Here is a 12259-nt window from a genome sequence, read left to right as displayed (position 1 = left end):
TGGTACCATGCAGTGGGATGGGAGCCAAAAAGCTCTGGATGATGAAAAGATCTCTCCAGGAGTTTGCTGTCTCTTTCCTGCACAACCAAGTCCCTTCCCCTCTCAGAGCCTCTGTTTTCATGCATATTGCATCTAAAACCTTGAATGTCACTGAGGGGATTTGGTGCCTGAATTCATCCATTTCCTTTGGAAGTGCTCTGGGATGCTCCTGTGAAAGGCAGAGTAGGGAACAGGGCAGGTCCAAAATGGAAGAAGCAAAGAGTGCTGCTGGTCACACGTAGCTGCAAGCCAGCTTGGTCTCCCCTTCCCAGGGAAGCCCTGCAGTGGGTGCTCTGTGATCTTTATCTGCCTCCCCCGAGCAGCTCAGTGGGAGGAAAAGCCAGCTGAGGTGGCCGGTGGATTCTCCCTCAGCTGTGACAGAGGCTTTGAGCCAGGAGGTTCTCTGGAGGGCTGCTGGCTTTGGAAAGCTCTCCTGAGCTTGCAAGTGTGGAGTAAAAGTCCCTGCAGTGCCAGTGAACAGCAAGTTATCCCTGATCCATGTGGGACCCTCGTGGCTTGGGGTCAGCCTTTGCTGGGGAGCTGCTGCTGCTCCTGCCCAAGTGCTTTGCTCTCCTGCACTCCCACTTCTCTCTGCAAATCTGTGCCTTATGAAACCATCTGCTGGCCTTGTCTCTCCCTGGGGCTGCAGGCAGTGTTCGCTGCAGCCACCCAAAGAGGTGTCAGAGGAAAACATCCCAGAGGAGAAAAACACAGAGGAGGTGAAGGGCTTTGGTGGAGATGACACTGCCCTCCTGAGCAGCATGGTCCAGGAGGAGACGGCAAAGGTGCCAGAAGAGCCCATGCTGTTCTCCAGTGACGTTTTTTTCATTGAGCCAATGGTAAGTGATAGCTGAGAACCTCATTTTCCTCCTCCTCCTCTTCCTCCTGCTCCTCCCAAGCACCCTACCCCCGCCCCCCTTGCCCCGGCTGCGGTCACTGGGCAGATCCTCAGCTGGCCCCGTGTGCTGGGAGGGAGGACATGGAGTTTCTGGAGCGGCTGCAGAGCTCCCTGCTCAAAGCATTTCTGCCCTGCAGGCTCAAGGCAGGGCTGGGAGCCTGACAAAGCCGAGCTTTGCTGCCAGGGCTGGAGCTCAGGGCACTCCGTGTCCTTGCAGTGTCACAGGGAGCAGTTCTTGTAGGCAGGGGCTGCCCCCACACGTGGGGCTCAGCAGAGGCTCACACACTGACCTGAAGCTGGCAATGGTTGGCTGGGAAAAGGAGGCCAAACTCAGCCCAAGGTTAATCCCAGAAATGCCAATGGCCTCCTGTAACCACGCCTTGCACAATTTCTGAGTCTGCCTTCCAGTGCCATCTGTGAGCCTGGACACAAGGCTGGAAGGTTTCACTGGGCCTTTTGAGTTCTCCTGCACACAGGGACAGAAAACCTTTTCCTTTTCTGTTTCTGCAAGCAAACTGCCACATGCTGCCATCAGCCAGAGCCTTGATTCTGAGCACTGGCATTGTGAGAGGTGATGAATGCCTGGTGTCTGCACAGTGCAAAATCCCTTCTTCCCTTGGAGTAAAGCCCAGAATAATCCCAATCTCTGCTTTCTTTCAAAGCAGCTTAACTAATGTTTGTATTTCAAGGAAGGGGATCATGTTCTCTTCTTGGTTACTGCTGTGGCCCATGTGAGGCCAAGAGGCAGCAGTGCACAGGGGCAGTTGCATCCCACTGCAGCTGACAGCAGCATGATGTGAGCAAGAGCTTGTGTCAGAGCAGGAGGAATCTTGTGGAGAGTGGGAGCTGATCAGCTGAGCATTGAGAGCTTCCAGCGCTGTGTTGAGCTGCCTTTGGAGGGTTTCCTTGGCTCCTTGTGTTGTTCACTCATCATTGATGCTCTAAACAAAGGCTCACAGGCCTGTGGTTGCAAACAGGAAATGTGAAGTTGGAAGAGAAATGTTTTGCTATCTCTTTGTGTTGTAGGAGGGAGAAATCAGGCCGAATTGTTTGGCCAAAATCCAGGTGACCTTCAAACCCCTGGAATCTCTGGAGTATGGAAGTGTGGCTTACTGCAGCATCTCAGGTACAGCTCCTGTGCCCTGCTTCTCTCCCCCTCAGTGCAGCCATGGTGCAAGCCTGAGCCCACTGGGCTGCCCTGGCAGTGCTGAGAAGAGTCCCTGGTCAGCAGGGCAGTGCTGGCACATCCCCAGTGGCCCTGCAGCTCCCAGGGAGTGTCCCGTGCAAGGCCAGGGCTCAGAGTGCTGTGTCTGGGTTCCTGATCCCAGCACAGCCCAGGCAGTGCAGGGAGAGGTTTTGATGCCATGCCTTTGCCAGCATTTCCTCAAAGGCCAGAGAGCTGCAGAGCAGAGCAGCTTTAGTGAACAAGCACTAAGCCCCTGCAGGCCCCTGGCCTCCAGGATGGCTCCATTGGACATGGATCCATCATCAGGTGGCAGGAGCTGGGTTAGAAATGTGCTCCCTGAGCCTGGATCAGCTCCCACTGGCCAGACACCAGCAGAGCAGAGGGGGCTGAGCCCCACTGAGCCCAGGCTGTTGGTAGAAGGAGCAGCCTTGGCCAGCAGCTGCTTCTCTCCCTGTGTGGGAGCTGTCACCTTGCAGCTCTCAGTCTGTGGAAACAGAGCCCAGTGCTGAGGGTCAGAAGGTGAGGACTTGGGCAACAAAGTCCTGTGCTGCTGGGCCAGGTAGTTTGGTAATTGCCAAGCTCTGGATGAGCTTTGTGCCTTTACTGAATGGATTTCCAAGCTCCTCTAGGTGCATGGGAAGGAAAGCACAGAATCCTAGGATGTTAAGGACTGAGTGGACCTTAAAGATCATCTAGTGCCAAGGCCCCTGCCATGGGCAGGGACACCTCCCCCCAGAGCAGGTAGCTGCAAGCCCCATCCAACCCGGCTTTGAACACTTGCAGGGCTGGAACGTGCACAACTTCCCTGGGGAACCTGCTCCAGTGTCTCACCACCCTCATAGGAAAAAATGTCATCCCAAATATCTAACCTAAATTTCCTTTCCTTCAATTTCTACCCATTACTTCTTGGTCTGCCATTACAGGACCCCAGAGATGTTTGAAACTCAGCCAGCTGGTGGCTCCAATTGGAAACCAGCCCAAGGAATGGGTTAGGAATTAGAAGTCAGCCCCAAGGGATATCTGTTGAGGGAAGAGATGGATCCATATCTTGTCCTGCAGCATCAGGAGCTGGTTCCATCCAGCTCAGAGTCAGGGACTAGCACTGAGGCAGCCTGGAAAAGACAGTGTAACAGAGGGAATGCTTGTTCTGAAATGGACATCTCTCCCCAGGCTGTGAGAGCAGGCTGCCCCTGCACCTCAGAGGGGAAGGCCAAGGACCCGTGGTTGAACTCAGCTGTGACACTCTGGAGCTTGGGGACATTTTTGTCAACACCCCCCATGTCTGTGAGGTGAGCAGCAGGGCTTAGGATGGATGCTGATGGCTCCTGAGGCAGCAGCAAGCCTGGTGGAGCTGTGGAATTCCTGCCAAGCTGGGCAGTTGTGAGGAGGGAATAGTTGATGTGCTGGTCAAATCTGGGGGGTCAGAAAGATGTGTCTGTTGTTCATGAAGCCTGTCTTGGTTTGAAAAGACAGGAGTCTGTGAAGGAAGGCAAAAGCCTCCTGTGAAATGGAAAAGGTAAACCCCCTCCTTCCGAATTATCACAATTTCAGAATTAAAAGGGCTCTCAGGCAAAGATATGGGAATGGGAATAACAGTTTTTTACTAGGAAGAAAAAAAATCTAAATAACAATGTAATTTAGCACAAGCAAAAAACCACTGGCAGAGTGAGAAAAACCTGACACCCTGAGAAGTCAGGGTGCTGATAGCAGTCCAGCCAAATGGTGGCTGCTCCTCCTGGAGCGGCGATCTGCAGAAGGGTGTAGATCCTTTCTGAAAATGCGGCGAAAGAGCAGCTGGGCCTTGGTTCCTGATTCCTCTGGGAAATCCAGCGAAGAAGGCTGTCTGTGGTCTCAGAAATGCTTGTTTTATGGTGGCAGGGATGCTTGGCTCCTCCCTCTGGGTGGAGCATCTCCCAATGGGATGATGTAACTAATCTTACCAGCCACAGTGAGTAATTCAATAGCCCATTAGCAGGAGATTATCTTCCTGGCAGTGTCATTGTTCTTGAAAGAGATAAGAAAAAAACTGCCTAACCCCCAACAGATGGCAAAAATAGAATACATGCTTATTTTACAAGCCAGGACAACACGACAGCCCCAAAGTCTCTGTGGCGTGTCAGGAAGCCTAGGAATGAACCTGCAGGGCTTGGATAAACATCATTGGTGTGCGTCCCCCAGAGCACAAGCAGCCCCCCAACAAGACTTCAAAGCTGAGGGACAAAGCTTCCCCCTTCAGCTCTCCACAGCAGCTCCAGGGAGTCTCTCTCCATTGCAAGGTCTCCTTTGTCAGTCTACAGTGACAAAAGGTGCCTGCAAGAGGCATTTGCATTGGAACTCTCCCCAGATGGGTGGAGGAAGAGGTGATTCCTGAGGAAAGCAAAGTGCATCACCATCTGGGAAGACACCAGCATGAGTTCCCCACAACTCTAGGCCATTAATTGGTGCCCAAAAAGTAGGTAATAAAACAGTGCTCCATAGTGTGGGGCCCATAGGGCAGGTATTTGTTTGTTCATCACCAGCAGTGAGGGGGAAGCTCCACCACAAAATCATTCGCTCGTTCTTCACACAGTACTAGTTTTATACTTTTTTTTACTTCATGGGCACATTATACGTTCCTAACCTTCATCTCATAGCATATTTTCTAATTACATGATTAAAAAGCCCTCATGGCACACTTGCAGTTTCTGCACAAGGTGGTCATCACTCTTCTGCTGGTCATTTTGGATGAAGGCTCAGAAGGCTTCCTCAGGCATGAACTTCTCACCTATCATTTCTGCACAGTCTACAAGACTGTCTGCTCAAATAGCCAGTGGTTACCATTTGCGGTTAGCTTGTTCTGCTAAATTTGCTGATTTCTAGAGAGTGCCTCATTCGCATCCCCTGCTACAAAATAAATGCTTCTTTCAGCACAGCTACAGCTTTTAGCATAACTCAAGAATTTCCTCATTGCCTCGGCACAAAAAAAAAAGTGAAGTAGGAGGGGGCAAACCAGGGAGGGTGATGGGGCAACATTATCTTAGTGCCCAGGCATTCCTTGGGTAAAGCAACATCCATCCATGGGCCAGCACTTTAGCTTGGATGACAATGCGGACAAAATTGCTGCCCCTTCCTGCTGCTGTAGCTGACTCCAAATCACGAGAAATGTGCCAACTCTGCCAAAGACTGGCAGACATGGTGAGATAAAAAGAGCTAGTCTGCTGAAAAGCAGACCAAATGAATGTTTTCTAATGCCCCCTTTTCATCCTTTCCCCAGCCAAGACAGAGCAATGTCCTTCCTCCCTGTCACCGATGGTGACCCAGGCACGGGATGCAGCGTGGGGACAGAGCCCGCCGCTGCTCTCAGTGCCCTGCCCTTCCCTGCCTGCCTTGCCTGCTGAGTCCTGCCCTGCCCTTCCCTGCCGTGCCGTGCGGAGCCCGGCCAGCCCCAGGAGCCACCCCGCCAAGCTGTGGCGCCTGGTGAACAGCCCCCAGGTCCGCTCTGTGCGCTGGGACAGCCGGGCCCAGGGGCTGCTTGTCGACCGCTCCCTCTTCGAGCGGGAGCTGCTCGGCCCGGGCCCCGCCTGCGGGGGCGGTGGCGCTGGGGCGGTGGCGCGGGGGCGGGGCCGGTGCCGCGCCCCTTCAGGGCCGCGCAGTTCTGCAGCTTTGTCCGCAGCTCTACCGCTACGGCTTCTGCAAGGTGCCGGGCTGGCTGGGCGCGGCTGCGCCGGGCGATGCCGGGGGCTGGCTGCACTACAGCAGCCCCTGCTTCCGCCGCGACCGCCCCGACCTCCTGCTCCGCGTCAGGCGCCGGCCGGCGGCGGGCCGGGAGGGCCCTGCGGCTCCCAGCAGCTCCCCAGGGCGCGGCCGCTGCCAGACGGGCGGCACGGGTGCGGCCGCTTGCAGCCGCTGCCCCGGGAGCGGCCACTGCTCGCCCGGCGCCCACCCTGTGGCTTCCTGCTGCTGCAGCGGGAGCGGACGCTGCCGGACGGGCGGTAGGGGCCGAGCCGCTTGCAGGAGCTCTGCGGGGAGCGGCCGCCGCCCGCCCAGCGGGAGGTGCTCGGGATCCCGCCCTGCCGCTTGCTCGGGCTCCACGGGGAGCGGCCGCTGCCGCTCGGGCAGGAGGGGCCCCCCAGCTGCTTGCAGGAGCTCTACGGGGGGCAGCTGCCTTCGCTCGACCGGGAGGTGCTCCGGCTCCAGCCCTGCAGCTTCCAGCAGCTGCACAGGGAGCAGCAGCCCCAGCCCCCGGCTTTCGACCCACGAGGTAGGAAAAGAGTTGTAGCTTTGTTTTTTTGAAACATAATTAAAAGTGACCATTTGAAGTATTTCTCCACAAGGCTCTGTCATTCTCAGCCAGCAATTGTCAAGCCTATTAGGAAGGGGAACCTAGAAGGCCAAAAAATTCTCTGCCTTTTTTTTCTTGCTTGCTGCCTGTGATGTTTGATCCAAGGCAGCAATAGAGATGTGTGTCCCAGAGCCACATTATGGAGCCTGACCAATGTGTTTGGATTCTTGCAGCCTCCCCGGGCACGTCAGCGTCCAGCGCTCCACTTGGCCATGCAGGTTGTACAGCACCAATGGCCTCCAGCTCAGCCCAGAGCGCACCTGAGGAAGAGGGATGGCCACCAGCAGATCTGGGCCTTGCAGTCGAGCAGATGATTTGGGAGATCAGGAGGTCCCTGTCTGAAAGATCTCCCTCTGCTCAGGTAACTCCCTTGGATGGGAACCAAAGGGGCTGGGAGCTTTTGATCATTGTTACATGGCTCAGAAGCAAAGGCTTCTTTAATTGAACTTACTTCAGTATTATTGAATTACTTAATTATTCTTGGTAAAGAAATATTTTTAGAAGTCTTCCCCCCCCCCCGCTTAGTGAGGATGAGTGTTGTGAGCCTGTGTTGACCAAGTTTAAGTGCTCTTTTTCCTGGGAAGAATCCTTCCTACAGGGGCATTTGTGGTGATGGTTTGTAGGTTCTAAGAGGCTGTGTTTGATGGGAAGGAAGAGAAGAGTGTTTGGAGAATTGCCACTGAAGGCCAAGTGTCCCGTGCAGGGAGGGGCATGCGAGAGGTGCCTGTTCCAGCAGCAGATGGGGGCTGTGCCTCTTTTGGGTGGGAAGGCCAAGGCAAAGCAGGGCTGGGCTGCAACTGCTGCTGCTGTGTGAGCCCTGCCGGGCATGTGGGCGCTCCCAGAGCCGTGTGTGGGGCTGGGCTGGAGCTGCAGCTCTCTGTCCTTGTGCAGATTATTATACATGTTGGCCAAAGAATGTCTCTCTTTCTGTTCATGTGCTGACCCATTGCCTGCGGTACATTTATGATAGAGGCAGGGCAGACTCAAGGAAGGGAGTGGGATTTTTTGGATTTCCCAATATCACACTCTCAAGTGGAATGTCTTTTTTCCTCTGTAAACTCACACATAGCAGCTTTCAGAAGCATTTTATTCCGTAACAAAAGGAAACATTGCAGGCTCGCAACCATCTTTACAATCTTTAGGATTCTGATGGAATCAGAATCACAGAAGAGATGAGTATTTTGGAACTGGTCCTAGTGAGAATATCTTTCTGCCCAAAGGTAATTTGCAGGTGCTTCATTGTGGACATTGACTTCCTCAGTAGAATAGGAACACTATTTGGTTGTTTGGCTTTTCCTGTCTTTTGGGTTGTTTTTTTCCTACCCTCCTGATTTACACGTTTTTGCCACTGGTCACGAATGTGATCCTGGAAGTAGCCTAGGTGCATAAATGCTTGCCTGGATCCTACACATGGGGCAGCAGCAGAAGGCTCCGAAAAGCACCACGGTGTGATGGGTTGTCTGAGCGGCTGGGTGGGGCTGGTGAGACTCCCAGCCAGAAATGTGTGCCTTGCGTGTGGGTTTGCAGCACAGGGCAGGGCTGGGAGCGAGCTCTGCCCTTGCTGACAGCCGTGCTGGCAGCCAGGAGAGCCCCTGGCTTTCTGCTGGCTGATTTCTCCCAGCTCCTGAGAGAAGCCAGGGTCAGAGCGTGAGGGCACCTCCCCTACATCTCCTCACTTGGTGTCTTCTGGTTTTCTGTGTTCATGTTTTGTCTCAAAGATCATTTTGCAAGAGCTTCAGTTTCACCTTGGTCACCCAAATTCTGAGTTTAAAAGGCTTGTCATGTGAACCATGTAGGCAGTGTTCCCCCCGTGCTCCATGTCCTTTGGGAGTGGAGAAGGAGAGTTATTTTATCCCTGATGTGATTCCAGCAAAATAGTGAATGATTTTTGGGTTCCTTTCTTTCTGTGTTTCTGCTCAGGACGATATTGGTGTTGCCCCTGACTCTTCAGGAGGGGAGCCTGTGGACAGAGCTGCAGCAGAGGAAACTTCATCTGGCACCGAGAGCTGCAGGAAGCGTTCCCAGGAGCCCGAGGAGCCTGGTAAGGACAGAGCCCACTTTGGTTCAGAGAGGTGTAAGGTGGCTGCTCCGAGCAGGGCTGGTGCTTTCTGGTGCCTTTAGTTCAAATCCTGCACCGGCACAACTTCCCTGAGTTCCATGCCTTCCATGCTTCTCCAGAGGCTGTGACACTGAGTCCTCTGCTGTGGCAAGAGAGCAGGGAATAAACCTGACCTGGTAGGAGTTGCGTCACCAAGCTGGGTGTCCCAATTTTGTGCTGATGTCCATGGATAAATTTGCTGCAGGATGACAGGGGAGGCCAGGCTGAGCGACTCTTGAAGGAACAGGGGAAAAAAAGAGAAGTAAGGACTCAGGGTAGAAGTCCAAATCACTGCCTAAATGTAGTACCAGTCTGCTGGTATCAGTCCTGACCCACAAGCCAAACAAGGAGCAGAGCATCAGAGACCAACCGATTGAAAAATCACAGTAAATCCAGTAAAAAAAGGAGAAGCTTGAATGAGCCCTGATTAGCGAGACCTAAGAGGACAGAGGGAGCACTTTGGATCCGTTCCTTAGCCAAGCTGGTGCAGCCTGCAGGCCTCGTGGGGAGCTCTGTCCCTCCCAGCTCTTCCTGCCAGAGCTGATGCTAGAGTTGGAGCAGCTGCTGCTCGCTGCAGAGGGCACTTTGTAGATGCCAGGTAATGGAGCTGGTTCATGACTCAGCTGCCAGCAGCCCTGAGCTTCAGCTATTTCAGTGGGGACTGAGGTTTCTCTGTCAGCACAGAGAAAGAACAAGGCTGGGCTTCTTTGTGGCAGCTGGGGCTGTCTGTGTTTCAAGCTCTCATGGGTGCCCTTTGCACTACGACGGCTGAGATTTTATTGAGATACTTCAGTGTTTGGAAACACGCTTCTGAATACTTGGAATGATCCCTGTTCTTTGAAGAGCAGGCTTCAACTTGCCAAGTGAGAGTCTGCCTTTCAGGCCATCTCTGACAGTCCCTGGTAGAAGGACAATTGCTGCCCAAGGGAAAGGTGCACAGAGGCCAATACTGACTCAGTGTTCCCTTTGCTTCCCAGATGCCATCTGACCAACATCTCCAGGAGGGCTGCCCTGCATGGCAGGAAGAGGCAGAGGAGAGCCTGTGACCATTGGACAGGTAGACTTCCTCTGTTTGTAGATATATTTAGAGATTTCTTTGGTTCCATTTATCAATGCTTATAGTGTTCTGTTTATATGTCCATATATTTATAAATCTGTATAGTTAAATGTGGATATGTATAGAGTTTCAGAAGTGATATAATTATATTTCTATATATGTAATTATATTTATAGATTTTCAAAGTTAAATTTACATGTAAGTAGAGTAAAAAATATATATATGTATGAAGTTATATTTGTAAATGCGCACAGTTATCTAGTAAGAGGAATATGAGTGTTTTACTGAATAGATTGATGTTTGTGTAGGTCTAGGATGCATTTTTACTTCTTTCCCCCATGGCTGCCTTTTTCACCTCTTGCTTTTCCCCCTGTGCCCCCTGTGTCCCCTCTCCCTGTGCTGGGTCCGAGCTGGCGGCCGGGCCGGGCGCAGCAGCAGTTCCAGCCCCGGCTGTCCCTGGAGCTGTGAGAGCTGCCGGTGGCCCCAGGCACTGTCCCCTGAGGAGCTGCTGAAGGATGGTGAGACTGAGGGGGCTGAGGGGGCTGAGGGGGCGGTGGCGCTGAAGGGAGGCTGACCCTGAGCTGCTGCTGGGGCTGAGGGCTGAGGGGCAGCCCAGGGCCATGGTGGCACTGAGGTGACAGGCAAGTGGCACAGGCTGAGGGGACGGCGGGTCTAAGGGGATGGGATGGGTCAGAAGGGACTGAGGGGGGTGAGAGGACTGTGAGGGGCTGAAGAAGCTGAAGGGGGCTGGGGGTTTGCTGAGAGCATGGTGGGGCTGAGGGGATGGAGGGGCCAGCAGGGAGCACAGAGGGCTCCGGGACTGCAGCTCTGCCAGGCCTTGGAACCAATTCCAGAGCCTCCACTTTTGCCACAGCTGTAAGGAAGACTACGAGGACAGCAGGAGACTGCCAGGAGCCAGCAGGGAGAAGCTGAGTGCCAGCAGCAGGAGCAGTGAGCAGGACCCTGCTGCTGCCAGCCTGGAGAGAGCCCGGGTGAGGCCTCAGGGCCGGGGAGGCAGGGTGGGGCTGAGGCTGGCGTGGGCTGTGGCCGTGGGCCCTGCCCGTGCTGGGGCTGCTCAGCGCAGCTGCCCCGGCTGGCACAGGGGCTGTCCTTGGGCAAGGGAGCTGTGCCAGCTCTGCCAGGGCTGTGGGACGGTCCCACCGCGGCTGTGCTCACCACAGCCCGGCCCGCTCTGCTGCTTTCTCTTTCTAACCCTCCTGGGGAGGCTCTGACATTTCCTCTTCCCTGATGGAAGTGCAGCTGCTGCCAAGGGAAACGTCCCCATTCTGACTCAGTGTTCCCTTTGCTTCCCAGATGTCCCATCTGCTCTCCGTGTCCAGGAGATCTGCCAAACTTCATCTGCAGGATCAGAAGAACTGGTGTCCTTTGGACACCTCCAGTTCCCACTGAAGATGGGAGCACCTTCAGAGCAGAGGGGACCAGCTGCAGCTCCAGGCCCAGCTCTTGCTGGTCACAGCTGAGCCTGTGGCAAGCTCCAGGAGCTGCTGCCGTCTCCCTCCCTGTTGGCAGCTCCCTCCCTCCAGCCCACAGGCCCTGCCCATCCCCTTTATTCCCTCCCAGCTCACCCCTTCGCTTTGCCTTCCCTTATTAAACAGTTTGTCTTTTTCATTTGACTCGTGGATCTGTCCATGGAGCTGAAGCAGCACAAATCCTGAGCCCGGGGACACGCAGGGTCCTGCTGCCGTTCTCTTCCATGCCGTCGTCTGTGCATGGGCAGAGAGGAACAAGGACAGCTCAGGCTGCAAAGGTCCCTGTCCTGCTGCTACAGTTGCACAGCACCGTGGAGTTGAAGATCGTGCTGAGTACGCTGAAGGGAACAAGAACCCTGGGATTTAGAAGAGCCAGCCTGAGTATGCTCTTCCATGGCAAATATCCACCGAGGGCAGAGGAGCTTGCGGTGCTGGAAGTTCTCCCCAAGAGCTTCCTGAAAGCACAGCAATTCTCCATGCACACACAGGGACAGGAAGAGGGCAGAACCAGAGACCATGGTGGCCTGACAGTGAGCTTTGGGTGTGCCTCAAAGCAAATGAAGCAGCAGCAGCAGCAGCAGTGCAGTGGCTGTGACTCAGAGGCGCGAGCGTCCCAGTGGCCGCAGCGCTGTCAGGCAGTGCCTGCAGGCTGGGTGCGCTTCTGGCAGCTCTGCTCTCCCCACAAGTGAGGAATTGCAGCCCCTGCCTCAGGCCCAGTCAGAAAGCCAGCCAAGTGAGACCAGAGGCAGGGGACCCTTCCCAGCTATCTTGGGCATGGCTGCAAAACAGCGGCTGAGTCTTCCTGTGCCTGTGTTTGGGGTGTGCTGAGCCCAGAGCCGGCCAGCTTGTGCTCTGCTGTGCCAGGAGCGTTCTGGGCGGGCAGGAGAAGTGCTGTGTGCACAGCGGAGCGTCCTGCAAGGGGCTGACCAGAGCCTCCTGCGGGAACAGGGCTCCGCTCCCTGGCTGGGAACAGCCTGGTTTTGCTGCCGTGAGCGCAGGCAGGAGTTCAGGCACGTGCAGAGGCAGCGGCAGCTCGTGTTTGTAGGGACCCGGGGCTGCGCGCCCAAAGCGACACGTGGGCGTGGGGAAGGAAGCGACACAGAGCTGGGGGTAGGAAGATGAGCTCGAGCTGGAGTGCCTGTGCTGCAAGGAGCAGAAGGAATTCAGGCT

The sequence above is a fragment of the Passer domesticus genome, chromosome 10, assembly GCF_036417665.1.
Source record: "Passer domesticus isolate bPasDom1 chromosome 10, bPasDom1.hap1, whole genome shotgun sequence".
Classification (NCBI taxonomy): Eukaryota; Metazoa; Chordata; class Aves; order Passeriformes; family Passeridae; genus Passer; species Passer domesticus.
Note: the sequence above shows the minus strand (reverse complement) of the source record.